Source organism: Ambystoma mexicanum, chromosome 12 (genome assembly GCF_040938575.1).
Source record: "Ambystoma mexicanum isolate Mex_15411 chromosome 12, UKY_AmexF1_1, whole genome shotgun sequence".
NCBI lineage: Eukaryota > Metazoa > Chordata > Amphibia > Caudata > Ambystomatidae > Ambystoma > Ambystoma mexicanum.
Genome location: NC_090936.1, coordinates 1,237,391,790 through 1,237,404,064, shown reverse-complemented (window position 1 = coordinate 1,237,404,064; position 12,275 = coordinate 1,237,391,790).

Genomic DNA, 12,275 nt, shown 5'->3' with positions numbered 1-12,275 from the left:
CTTGTTGATAACTGCACACCTGAGGGAGCGCCCAGATCTCCCCAGGCGCCCCGCTAAATGCTAACGCGCGCCGTGCAGAACTTTCCTGCTGCTGCTGCGGGAAACTTCAATAGCTCGGAAGACGTTGCTATGCAGGGAGCCAGGGCAAAGCGTGCACAGAATATTCCCAGTCCACAAGAATGCACGCTTAGGCCTTCACGGGCACGGGCAGTTTATCTGAGACTTCAAGCCTTGCATCGCGTGTGCACACGCCCACGTGTGCACGCCTCGGCCGTCTGTTGCACCCACCTATTCCCAGGGGGTCTCTGATATGAGGGCAGACTGCATGTGCAGGCTTGAATCCTGCCGCAGGGCCGACTCAGCCTTTCATCCTTCCGAGGTCTATACATCAAGTACCATTGACATAATAACACTGATTACAGCGCTTAGATGCTGGAGAACCCTGACATGAAGCGCTGTATGAAAACAAAACATCATCATCACATCTTTGAACAGAAGTGACAAACCAAAGGGGGTCTCAAGAAATAAAAGAGGGAGGGGGGGAGGTATCAGGATGGAGAAGTAAGTCAACTGCGGTGAGGGGGCCTGAGCTAGGGGACGCAATACAGGATGGGCGAAAGAGCTGCAAGCAATGGGGGTTCGAGCCGGCTCAAGAGATGTGGAGCATTCGGGTCAGACTTAGAGCTGTGGCTCGGACTACAGCTCCTGGGAAATACTGAATCCCAGGACCACATCCCCAGAATCCAGTATCATTGAGAGCCGAGGTGGTGATAGGCTGGGGTACACAGACATAAATGCACAGGGCAAAGGAGCACAGGGTGCACGTCTTTCATTTTAGAAATGCACAGATCGTCAGATTTCGAGCGGGCTGAGCAGCAGCCGAATGACACGCGGAGCCCCCCCCCCTCCAAGCACTTACTGGTGGGGGGGTCACTCTCCTTACATTAATGTATGAGAGGCCCCCGCCAGCCACGTGGGTACTGGGGGCATTGCGCAACCCCTTAGCTCGATTACGTGGAGGGAAATGTAACTTCTTTTTTTTGCGCATTTCAAAGAGCGTTCGGTTTGTGGATTGGGGGCGCGCATGGGAGCAAATGCGCCCAGGAGGTTGTTAAATGGATGCAGGCAGGTAAATAGTATCACAATATCAAATAAGACGCAGAGGCGGGGCCGTCACAAGATGTGCTGAGGCCCGGGGCAAACATTTGGTGAGGCCCCCTTATCATTTCTTGCACTCGGGCAGCGCGGCACCGCGGCAAACAGGAGACTCGAGAAATCTGCCCTTGAGTTTGTGTGCAGGGTCCCAAATAGGTTTATTACTACAACTCCAAATCAACTACAGCAAAGCTAGATGTTCTACAGAAGAAAGGTTTGTGGCAGACTAACTTTTGTATCATATGCAAAAATATATATAGGATGGCATGAGCTCTCCACTCTGCCACCTCCAACTCTCTGAGGGTCAGTTGATTTCCAAGCAAAGAGTTGCGGGCAGATCACTTTCTTTGACTGGGGCCTCAACTCTGGAACAGCCTCCCTGCCTCTCTGAAACTTGAGCAGAAATATCTGCGGTTCCGGAAGCAACTCAAGACCTTTCTCTTTCCTTCTGCCTTCTCTTTTCCACTCCCTGGCTGATCGCATGGCTGATCCATACACTGGTCATCCTCTGAATTCAGGCCCAGCTCCCTGCCTGTCCAGTTGCAATCCCGCACTGGCTCTTGGCTCCCCTGCACATGTGGTCTGTATCTGTAACCGTCCAGTCCCCTCTCTTGCACTTATTCTCCAACCGTTGGCTGCACTTATGAGTGCCCACACTTGCACTCTTGTCTATCCTTTGTTCCTGCACCTTTCCACCCTAGCTCACCCTCGGCTCTTCTCCCCTGCCCCCTTCCCTGCTCTTGTGCAATCTGAATGACACAAGGCCTAGTAAGATTGTTGTTTTGGCCCCTTTTTTATTTCCCCCTCCTTGCCTTGTCGTGCCTATAAACACTTGTGTACAGGCGCGTTATAAATGCCATATCACATAGTTAAGGAGCACCGTGCCTCTGTGCGCGCATTAAAACACACATCATACACAGTGACAGATAGATGAGGTACAGTGGAGGCTGGTAGATGAGGTACAGTGGAGGCTGGTAGATGGGGTACAGTGGAGGCTGGTAGATGAGGTACAGGGGAGGCTGGTATATGAGGTACAGGGGAGGCTGGTAGATGGGGTACAGTGGAGGCTGGTAGATGGGGTACAGTGGAGGCTGGTAGATGAGGTACAGGGGAGGCTGGTATATGAGGTACAGGGGAGGCTGGTAGAGGGGGTACAGTGGAGGCTGGTAGATGAGGTACAGGGGAGGCTGGTATATGAGGTACAGGAGAGGCTGGTAGATGGGGTACAGTGGAGGCTGGTAGATGGGGTACAGTGGAGGCTGGTACATTTCTGAACTTAAGAGGCTTTAATGTTTGTGCCAATTTTGCAGGATCAACAGAGCACAGTGAGGGAGCCCAAACCAAACAAGGGTTGCTTGAGGGGGGTTCTCACTCCCAAGAAAATGTTTGAAACACTGGGTTAAAAATATGCATTTTACAGCCCTTTCTGTGAGAAATTGGGTAGAAATCCGTACAGTTTGCAATTGGTTATGTATGGCACATGGAAAATTGCAATAGTTGCAAATCACAAACCGTGCACAGGAACATTTTCCAATACATTTCATGCTGCCTTTCCAGACAACATATGCTAGTATAAAAATGTATTCATGCTGGTTGCTCCCATGTATGTCAGTGCAGCCTGCATCAATATAGGCCATAATTACCATGTACGGACTCCCAGCCAGTAAAAATGCCATGCCACAGAAAGTATGTCCAGGTTGACTGTGTACAATAAGTGTTATTACTGGCTAGATTGGCCTTAATTCAATGTCGGCCAATTTAGCCAAGTAGTATGTTTGCTTTAACCTTGATGCATAGTCCTGTGCTTCAAGGATAAAGCAAAAGGAGAATTTGCAACGCTAACAGTGTGGGCTTTCGTGTAGGCATGGGAAAGGCACTTCTGTATTGGTATTAGCTGGCCGTTGATGGTGTCAGGTGCAAAATGGTGTGAGTACCAGGGCATCTAATAGCAGTGCCTGTCAAATGCCTAATACTTATGCACAAGCCAAAACTGTCAGCTTTGACAATGCTTATTCTTAACAGGACTTCAGCGAAAGACACATAGGGTGCTTTTAAATCGAGTGGCCGAAGGCAGACCTGATCATTACACCACTTCCGTGTTTACAACTCTGATGAAGTCATTACCTCTCAGAAGCACTTGCAGGCACATTGAGGGCAAAGTTTGATGGCAAGGCTTGTTAAAGCTAGCTCAAAGAGTTCCAATGAGGAGGTGTTTTGGGTGAGGAGGGCAGGAACTGGGTGAGCATTGCCATAGGGATTAGCATGGCCGTGAGAAGTCAATGGGTCTGCAAACAACTAAACAAAATCTCCAAGCTTTTTATCCATCCTCATATGCCATTTCTTCCTATATGTACTCAATACTGTCATTGGGGTGGATCTTCTCAGATCTAGGATCTGGCAAATAATTACTCACCAGATCTTAGATACAGCTCCACAATCTGGGAAATCTATGTGCACTATATGTTTATTTTAGAATGCTGTGGTGTGTTCGTTCTTTGAGCTATGTTGGGCAGGGATTTGAACCGTGGTCACTAGGTTCCAAAGCGAGACACTTCCCCACAGGAACAGTCCAGGGTCTGAGCGGGAGGCCTGTGAAATCCCTCGGCAGTGTGGCACTGCACTGGAAACATTGATGTGCATTTGTTATGTTTAAAAGGGGCGCAGATTTTGAACTTTGCTGGCGATAAATCCTCTGAGGGGAAGAGGCAAATGTTCATGGGGTGACTAAAATATTTGCCCTACACCCGCCTAATCCTCCTGTCGCTGGACCCTCTTTCACTGCGGTAGGAAGGATGCCCCAAAAAAAAAGTTTATTTCCACCAATGTCTGTTCGCTAAAGCAATAGTTTTGGCTTATTGGTGGCACACCTAATAACCCAAACAAAAAGAATGCCATGCAGTGGGCAACACCATTGAGCAAATTGGGCTCTAGCTCCCTCCTGAAATGTTGGGCTTTGTTGACTCTACCTGGCTCCATGGGTGGCGCCAGCCGCTGGCCACTTTGAGGCAGAAGACCTCTTATGATATGATTGGGTTATTTATAACGCGCTTAATACCCAGAGGTTTCTAAGCGCGGACCCGGGGATCGGACCTGTGTTGCTCGGTATCGTCTTGCTTCCAAGGCCAACACGTTCCCCCTGAGCTAATCTTCCAAGACATCTTTCGATGTGTCGCCAGCACAAAGCACTCGTTAAGGAGCGGCAGCAGCATCAAATAGGCAGAGCACAAAAACCTGTCCATGCGATATCTACAGACTCACATTGGTAAAGCCAAAGCCTTAACTTCTGGCATCAGCTTTTAGATAGCCCACCTCTCCCGAGACTAGCATAGCATTATGAAAGTAACCAGCCTCCGAAACGGGGTGAAAGGTACGGCTGGTGGCCAAAGGGAAGGTGCAATAGTTATTCTGCTTCCCAGCTGGGCTTGTGGAATTTGGAGGGAAATGGGGGAAGGGCTAGCTGAAGATTTGTCAGGGCAGTGGGGTCCCATTTCTTTTTGATGTTAGGGGCACCCCTTGCCTTACTGATTGAAAAAATAGGCCAAGGCACCGTAGTGCTTAAATCAATAATGAAGTCAAAATAATGCAGCAAGGTGGTTAAAAGCTGCAGATTATCAGTAGGTGCCTGTGCCGTAAGACTGCCAACATTGGGGCAGCTGCTTGGGGGCCCATTACAACTGTAAAAGCTGAAAGGCCCAGATGCCATCCCTAAGTGGGGTAGACTGGTAGCACAATGGGTTTATTGGTCCCACTCACTATCCGCTTTCAAAACTGTCATCCAACCTCTGCCGGGCTGACCAACAGAGCTGTGGCCAGACGGAACAGGACACAAACGTTACATGGTGCCTGGGCTTAGCTGTTAACAAAGGCGCTGCAATTACTAGAATGTGGAAAGATAGTAGATGCCCCCAAACAAGTATGTTTGCCCCTCCCTCACAGCCTCTGAGGTAAGCGCCTCTGACAACATTTGAAGTGTTAGTGCCCTCCCCCGCCCAACATTTTAGCCTAGGTGCACCTATGATGCCATGAGCCCACCCCTTAATGAAGTGGCCTCAGGGCGGCTAAAATTAGGGGGCGGGGGGGCTGAAAACACTCACATACAACACTTTCAGCCATGCATTCATCCACCAGTTACACAACTCCTTACATGAATGCACACATAAAACCAAACACAGCATTGACGCAAACATAAACACCAACATGCACGCATGCATTCATACACATATACAAATTAATTGAAATACATATATATACATTTAATTTGAAATAAAAACACATTTTTTAAAAAAAAATTTATACAGTTTTTACAAACCTTTAAAAAATGTCTTACATACATCAACGTTCCTCAAAATACTTCATTTGGGATCGCCATCGCCATCTAACTTTCCCCCAGTTCATCAGCTTTCAAGATGGACAATGGCCCTTTATACATTTCCAAATCATCAACAACCATATTCAGTTGGTGTTCAATTATTACTAGAAATAAAAACACTTAGCTTACCTCCATGCACCCTCCCAAAGCATCCATGCGGCTGACACGTAGACATGCTGCCTGACAGGAGAGAACCCTTTGCCCATCAGTCAGCGTGGTCACGCTGAGCAATGTGAACACATTGACTGATAGGAGAGGAGTCCTCGCTTGTCATTAAGCATGTCCACGTTGTCAGCTGAATAACGGGAGGCAGCAGAGCTCACTTCGGAGCCCTGCTGTCTTCCGTTATTTTGATGTTTGTTGCAGAGCCAAACAGCTTCGCAACAAACAACAAAATCATTGGGAGCAGACAGCACAGTCCCCCATGTGAATAAAGGACACGGGTGGACTGTGCTGTGTGCTGCAAGGCCCCCCGCAAGCGCGAGGCCCGGGGCAGTTTGCCCCTCGTGACGGCCCTGCGCAGAGGCAGCAGCGTGGCGTGTAATCTCTTTTACTCTCAAGCATGAACTGGCGGGAAGTGGGCGCTTCGCCTACTATAACACGTGGGCTGCAACCCACACACAACAACTGAAAGGGGACAGGGTCTTCATTCACAACATTAACGCTAGAGAAAGGACACTACATCTCCCTCTTGCTTAACACAAAACATAGGGTTCAAGTTCATTTCTTCAATCCAACGAGAAGGTTTCCGAGCCACCCTTCAAGAGGGGCTAAGCAGTTGAGGCTTGCCCTCTACATGACAGTCTCTGTCATCAGCGTCCATGTCCCTTTCTCTGTACACAGAGTCCAAGTCAGACGAGTCTTCGCTATCTGTGGTGATGCTGTTCTCCTGGTGCTCTTCACCGTCAAATGTTCAAATGAATGAGGTTTCTGGTGACGGTGCCATTTGGACTGGCCTCTCTTATCATGGACCCTTGCGTGTGAGTCACAGTCATTGGCTCTGCCTTAAATGCGAGGACTTCTTTGGAGTCTTGACTTTGCCGAACTAGCACCTGATTACCTATGTGGAAATTGCAGGACTTGGCCTTCCTCCTGTGGTCGCCATATTCCCTCATTCTCTTCTTGCTTTCTTTGTCTTTGATTCGGGCCATGTCAGCACAATCAGCAGATTATGCTGCAGCGTGGATCTTACGACTCGCCCAAACATTAGTGCTGATGGGCACCTTCCCATAGAGCTGTGTGGGGTATTTCTGCAGTCGCACAACAAAGTGCATATTGCCTGCATGAAAGTGTGCATTTGCCGTTTGCTAGTGGGCCAAAGATATCAATGGCAACCTTGTTGCATACTTGTAGTGGCATCAGTGGCATCTTGAAGGGCTAAACCTGCGTGGGGTGACTGCCTTGCATGCAATGCATTTGCCCAGTACTTGTTCCACCCTTTCATCCATCTGTGGGCACCGCACTTTGGTTCTAAGTTGTTTTTTAGTGGAGACGATCCCTCGATGTCCGGAGAGCGACAATGCAAGTATTTGGTTCTGCAAGCTTGCCGCGATGACAATTGTGCTTTCTTTTAGTAATAGCCCGGGACGTTTTAAATGTCTGTTGTTTGAGTCGGAAGATCGGAAGGTGTGAAAATGTCTCTCTTCAGCTGCAGATAATGGCTGATTGTGTTTGTTTCTGGTGTTCCGCTGGCCCGACTTCAGGCCTGCTTGGATTTTCTGGAGCATCTGGTCGTTTTTCAGGCCTTCTATCAGTTGTGCCATTGTGATTGCTTTGGGCAGTGCACTGCTTACTAGATAGTTTACATACTGATTTGCTTTGTTGGATTGTCTCTCGTCCTGAGCTGCTAAGGGATATCAAGATAGGAAGTCCACCGGGTTGTTCTCTTTCTCTGGCCGATGTACGATTTTGAAAGAATACTCTTGGAGTCGGAGTCCCCACCTTGCAATTCGTGGTGGCATCTTGGCCGTTGGTTTGCCATAGATGGTAGTGAGGGCTTGATGGTCCATGATGATGGTAAAAGGGCATCCATACAAGAACAGATGGTAGTGTTCACATGACCACACAACTGCAAGACTTTCTTTTTCCGTTGAGAGTATGCACCTTCTGTTCTGGAGAGGCTGCGGCTTGCATATGCTACTATGCATGTTGGTGAGTTGGGTGAGGCTCCTGGCTTTGATTGGGCTAGAATCGCCTCTAGACCGACAGAGCTGACATCCACTGTAACCTTTGTATCGAATTCTGGGTCATAATATGCCATGCATGAGGTGGACGCCATTTGTTTGTGATGTCCTGAAAAGCTTCCTCGCACTCGCTCGACCAGGAAAATTCTTGTCCCTTTCCGGTGAGTAGTATAAGGGCGTGCTAACTGAGGCGAAGTCCTGAATGTATCTGGTGCAGTAGCTCACCATTCCTAGAAAGGGCCTTACTGTGGACACTGAGGTGGGCGTAGGAGTTTCCACTAGTGTCTGGACCTTGTCTTGGTCTGGTTGTAAACCATAATTTGAGAAAATACGTCCAAAGAATTTTAGTGTCTATTTGCTGATCTCACACTTGTCAGCATTTAATATCAGATGGGCCTCTTCTAGGGCCATGCACACTCTCCTGAGTGTGTCGTTGTGTGCCTCCTGGGTGTCCCCAAATATTAAGATGTCGTCGCTGTAGTTTAAACAGTGGGGAATATGCTTGATGACTCAATGAATTTCATTTTGAAAAATCTCTGCAGCTGATGATACCCCAAAGCTGAGGTGCTCGTATCTAGCAGCGCCAGGTGTGTAGAGAAGGTTGTTATTTATCTGGATGATGGGCGTAGCTCGAGCTGGTGGTAACCTTTATTTAAATCAAGTTTTGAGAAGACTTTCACCCTGTGCAGCAGGTGCATCATGTCTGTCATCGGGGGCGCTAGATGCCGTTCTCTTTCTATTGCCACATTGGGAGCTCTCCTATATACACAAATGTGGATGCCCCTGTAGTGCTGAGCTGTTGGTTGCACTTGGGTGTTTATGTGTAGTTTGATTTACTTGCCTTTGAGTTTCCCAAGGCCTTCAAACAGTGCCCAGAACATTTTCTTCATCATTTCCTCCGGGCCGGGTTTGTATATGCACACATGATCTGGTACATGACTTGTATTAGTCCCATTTGAATGGTTAACCGAAAACGGAGGATGCTTCCCCCTGGTACGTATATTTTTACTTTTGAGCTCTTGTCTTTGTATTGCCATGCAGCTGTGAACATTCCTGTGCAGTTGAGAGGTTTGTTTGTGCCATAGGGATATATGTCCATGTCAGCTTTGCACAGTTCTTCTTGTCGAGCGACCTCTACATTTCCTCATTGATGACATTTACTGTCTCTCTGGTGTATGTAAGGAACTCATGGCTCTGTCCATTTATCTGCAATAGCAAGGTTGTGCTGTACTTAGTGGCTGTGCGGATCCCTATGGCATGTACATATCCTCTTTTCTGGTCTCCACTCGATGAGGAGTTTGATTCATGTTTTCGCTGCGGGGACACTTCTAGATATCTGATTTAATGATTTGGTGCTTGCATCTGCCAGTCGCTTCTACGACTGTAATGCTCAGCATCTTCCTTTCAGTCAGCCCGCCAACAGTCTCTGCGCACTGACTCACGTGTTCTGCTGTGTGAGTTATGTCTGCTGGTTGTGGGAGATCGCCACATCCTCGTTCGAGGGCCTTCCTGCCTCAGTTGATAATTTTCCACCTTCTGGTGTCTCTGCTGGATTCCGCCACCTGGAAAGATTTGATGTTCTTGCATACAGGTGAGAAGTGAAATTCTCACCTGTATTGTCACAATGGTGGCCTACTGCCGAGCACGGGGCGACATGAGGAAAATCGTACCCACATCTAGAACATTTCTTCTGTTCAGAATTGCGTTCAGACGTACATATGGGGCACAGGGGCGCTCATGGCGTAGCCTGCGTGATTTTAATATTGCCCAGTGATTCGGGTTGTAGAGATAAAGCAGCATCTGACTTCGCAAGTTGGAGGATTTCATCCTGAGTTCTACTTTTTTGGAGCAGTTTTTTCCGGAATTCAGGTGATTTGCACCCTGCATTAGCCTGTGATTCCAGGGCTTCTTCTGTAGAATAGTGAACGAAATCACAGTATTTTGCCCTTTTCCTCATTCTCATTATGAAATTGTCCATGTTTTCACGCTTTTCATGCGTGGATGTGTGGAAAACGTGGCGCTCGTAATCCACATTTTTCAGCAGTGCAAAATTGTTATTCAGCAAATCAATGATGCCTTAAAATTTATCTGTCGTGTTTTCTGGCATTTAGAACACAATGTCTCTCACTACCGGTCCTAGAGAATGCATTAATACTCCTCTCAGACAGTGTTCTTCACTCATGCCTGTGGCGTCAATATATATATGTGTAGTTCCTTTAGCCACCTGGACCATCTCGGTGCCAAACTGCATGTGTCAGATAAGTCAAAGTGTTGCATGGCTTGCAATTGCAGTGAGTCATGGCCACCGTCCTCTCTATGCATAGGGTTGTGCAGGGTTGAATTAGACTGGGAGCTTTGTGAGCTGCTGCCCTCTTCATTGTCTGACATGGTGGCTGGGGTATAGAAGTTCTTTAATGCTCACCCTTGAGTAAGTGCAGTAGGCTGCCCTTGCAGCTGGATGCTCTGCTGTGGACTGGATGACAGCAGTGCTGCAGAGAAGCCCTCTCAGCCACGTATTGTTGTGAGACTGGTGCTTGAGTCATGTGAGGAAGGGCTTGTGGCAGCGTGCCCCGCTTGATAAGTGCTTCTGCTTCATGAAAATAAAGCATTGGGCCTCATTACGAGCATGCTGGTCTGGTAACAACGGTGCCGGTTAAGCCTAGGTGTTGAACCGGTCATACAAGCAAAAATCAGCAACACAAAAAACATACACTTTTGGCAAAAAACAATTTTTGTGTGAAATAAAGAAGGTATAAGTCCTTGACTGAAAATATCTCAAATGACAGTCTTATGCGAGAAAACAATTAAACATTGTGAAAACAGCGATAATAACTGTGGTTTGGAAAGTGCGTCTACACTAGGGTGTTTCAGCCATCTATATGGGCTTGCTATGCTTCATCTTATGCCCGGCCTTCTTCAGGACGGGGCGCTGTATGGTATGATGTCCGTGCTGTGGGGGAAGGGAGAGTAAAATCAGGGGAGTGCTTGAATGCATATAATTTCATACTGAGTTAATCATATACTGCGTCCTGTAAAAAGTTACAAAGAACACAGCCTACCTGTGGTTGATTATTGCCACAGGCACTCTGGTGGGATCCACTTACATCTATGGAGGTCCCCATGTGGTCCTATTATCAAAAAAAGGGGAGGAGTGACATATTTACTTAATTTGATCTCCTGATAAATGAATTATTATATTTTAACAATGACACACAAGGTGCGTAAAGAAAGAGATGATCTTACCTCTAAGTAGAGGTTTCGGTCTCTCTCGTGTGAGACCAGGAGCCCAATTGTTAAGTCATCATGAATGCTACACATGCCATTTTTAACAAATCTAATTGATGGATCTGCTCGCATTTACCGCAACATGGGGATAAGGGGCTAGGTTCATATATTCATCCTTTACCTTTGACAACTGCTTGTTATGCTTCTCTTAGAGCACTATTCTTTGGTCGATGGAACGATAGCATCTCGGGGAATTTTCGATGGGACTAAGTTGAATGACTTCGAAAAACGCGTCCTGACGCCCTTAGGATGCTCACTCTTTGCAAATAGGAGTAAGCTTAATGTTGCTTCTATTAGGCCCTCTGATAGATTGTCCCGTCCTTTTCAATCTTTGATCTCTTTCAAGATGGCTCCTATAGGCAATAAGGATGCCCCGATTCAGTTTCTTTCTGCATACAAAGGAATGGTAATCAGTTAATGGGTGATTTTAAAGGTTGCGCCAACGTTGCGAATTTGACTAGGGAGGACAGACCTTTGTATGTAGGCGAACCTGTTTACTTTGTTTGCGATAATATAGCATTTCCATGGTTACCCAGGGATTGGCAGGGAATTTGTTATTTAGGGATCCTGTTACCCGGGGTAGTCATTGCAAGTACTGTAGAGATTTCAAAGGCTCGTCTGCGGCGAGACGGGAATGGTGACACTTCAGCACAAGTTCTGTGTGATATAGCTAAATCGGGCAAATAATGAACTCTGAAGATATCAGGAGACTAGCGAGAGTACTGGAGGGGACCATCAACCAGACCACTGACATACTCTATAATATGACTCTAGAACAGAAAGCAATAAGATTAGTAGCACTTCAGAACCGAATGGCACTAGATGTCATCCTGGCTGAATGTGGTGGAGTATGTAAATTAGTGGGTCCGCTTGCTGTGTTTTCATTCCAGATTCCTCCCCAACTATCTTCAAGGCAATACAGAATCTGCATGTCCTTAGTTCAGAAGTGCATTTTCCCGAGGGAAACTGGGATCTTAGCGCTTGGTTCTGGGACTTCTTGCGATCTTGGGGATGGAACCTACTTTCAGTCTTGCTGACTATTTTAGGTATTCTGTTGTTTCTTTGCTGTTGTATACAATGTCTTCCTGGTATGTGTTCGATGCAAGGGGGATGTTGTGCACAAGCGATGGGTACATTAGGACATAAAGTATACGCCCCAGACAAGAACTCCAATGAATATGTGCTGAAAGAAATCTTAGTAACTGATCTTATGGCAATTGACATCTCCAATAGTGATTCAGGATGTATGGACATTGAGACGTGGAGTTACTCGTAAAGTGATT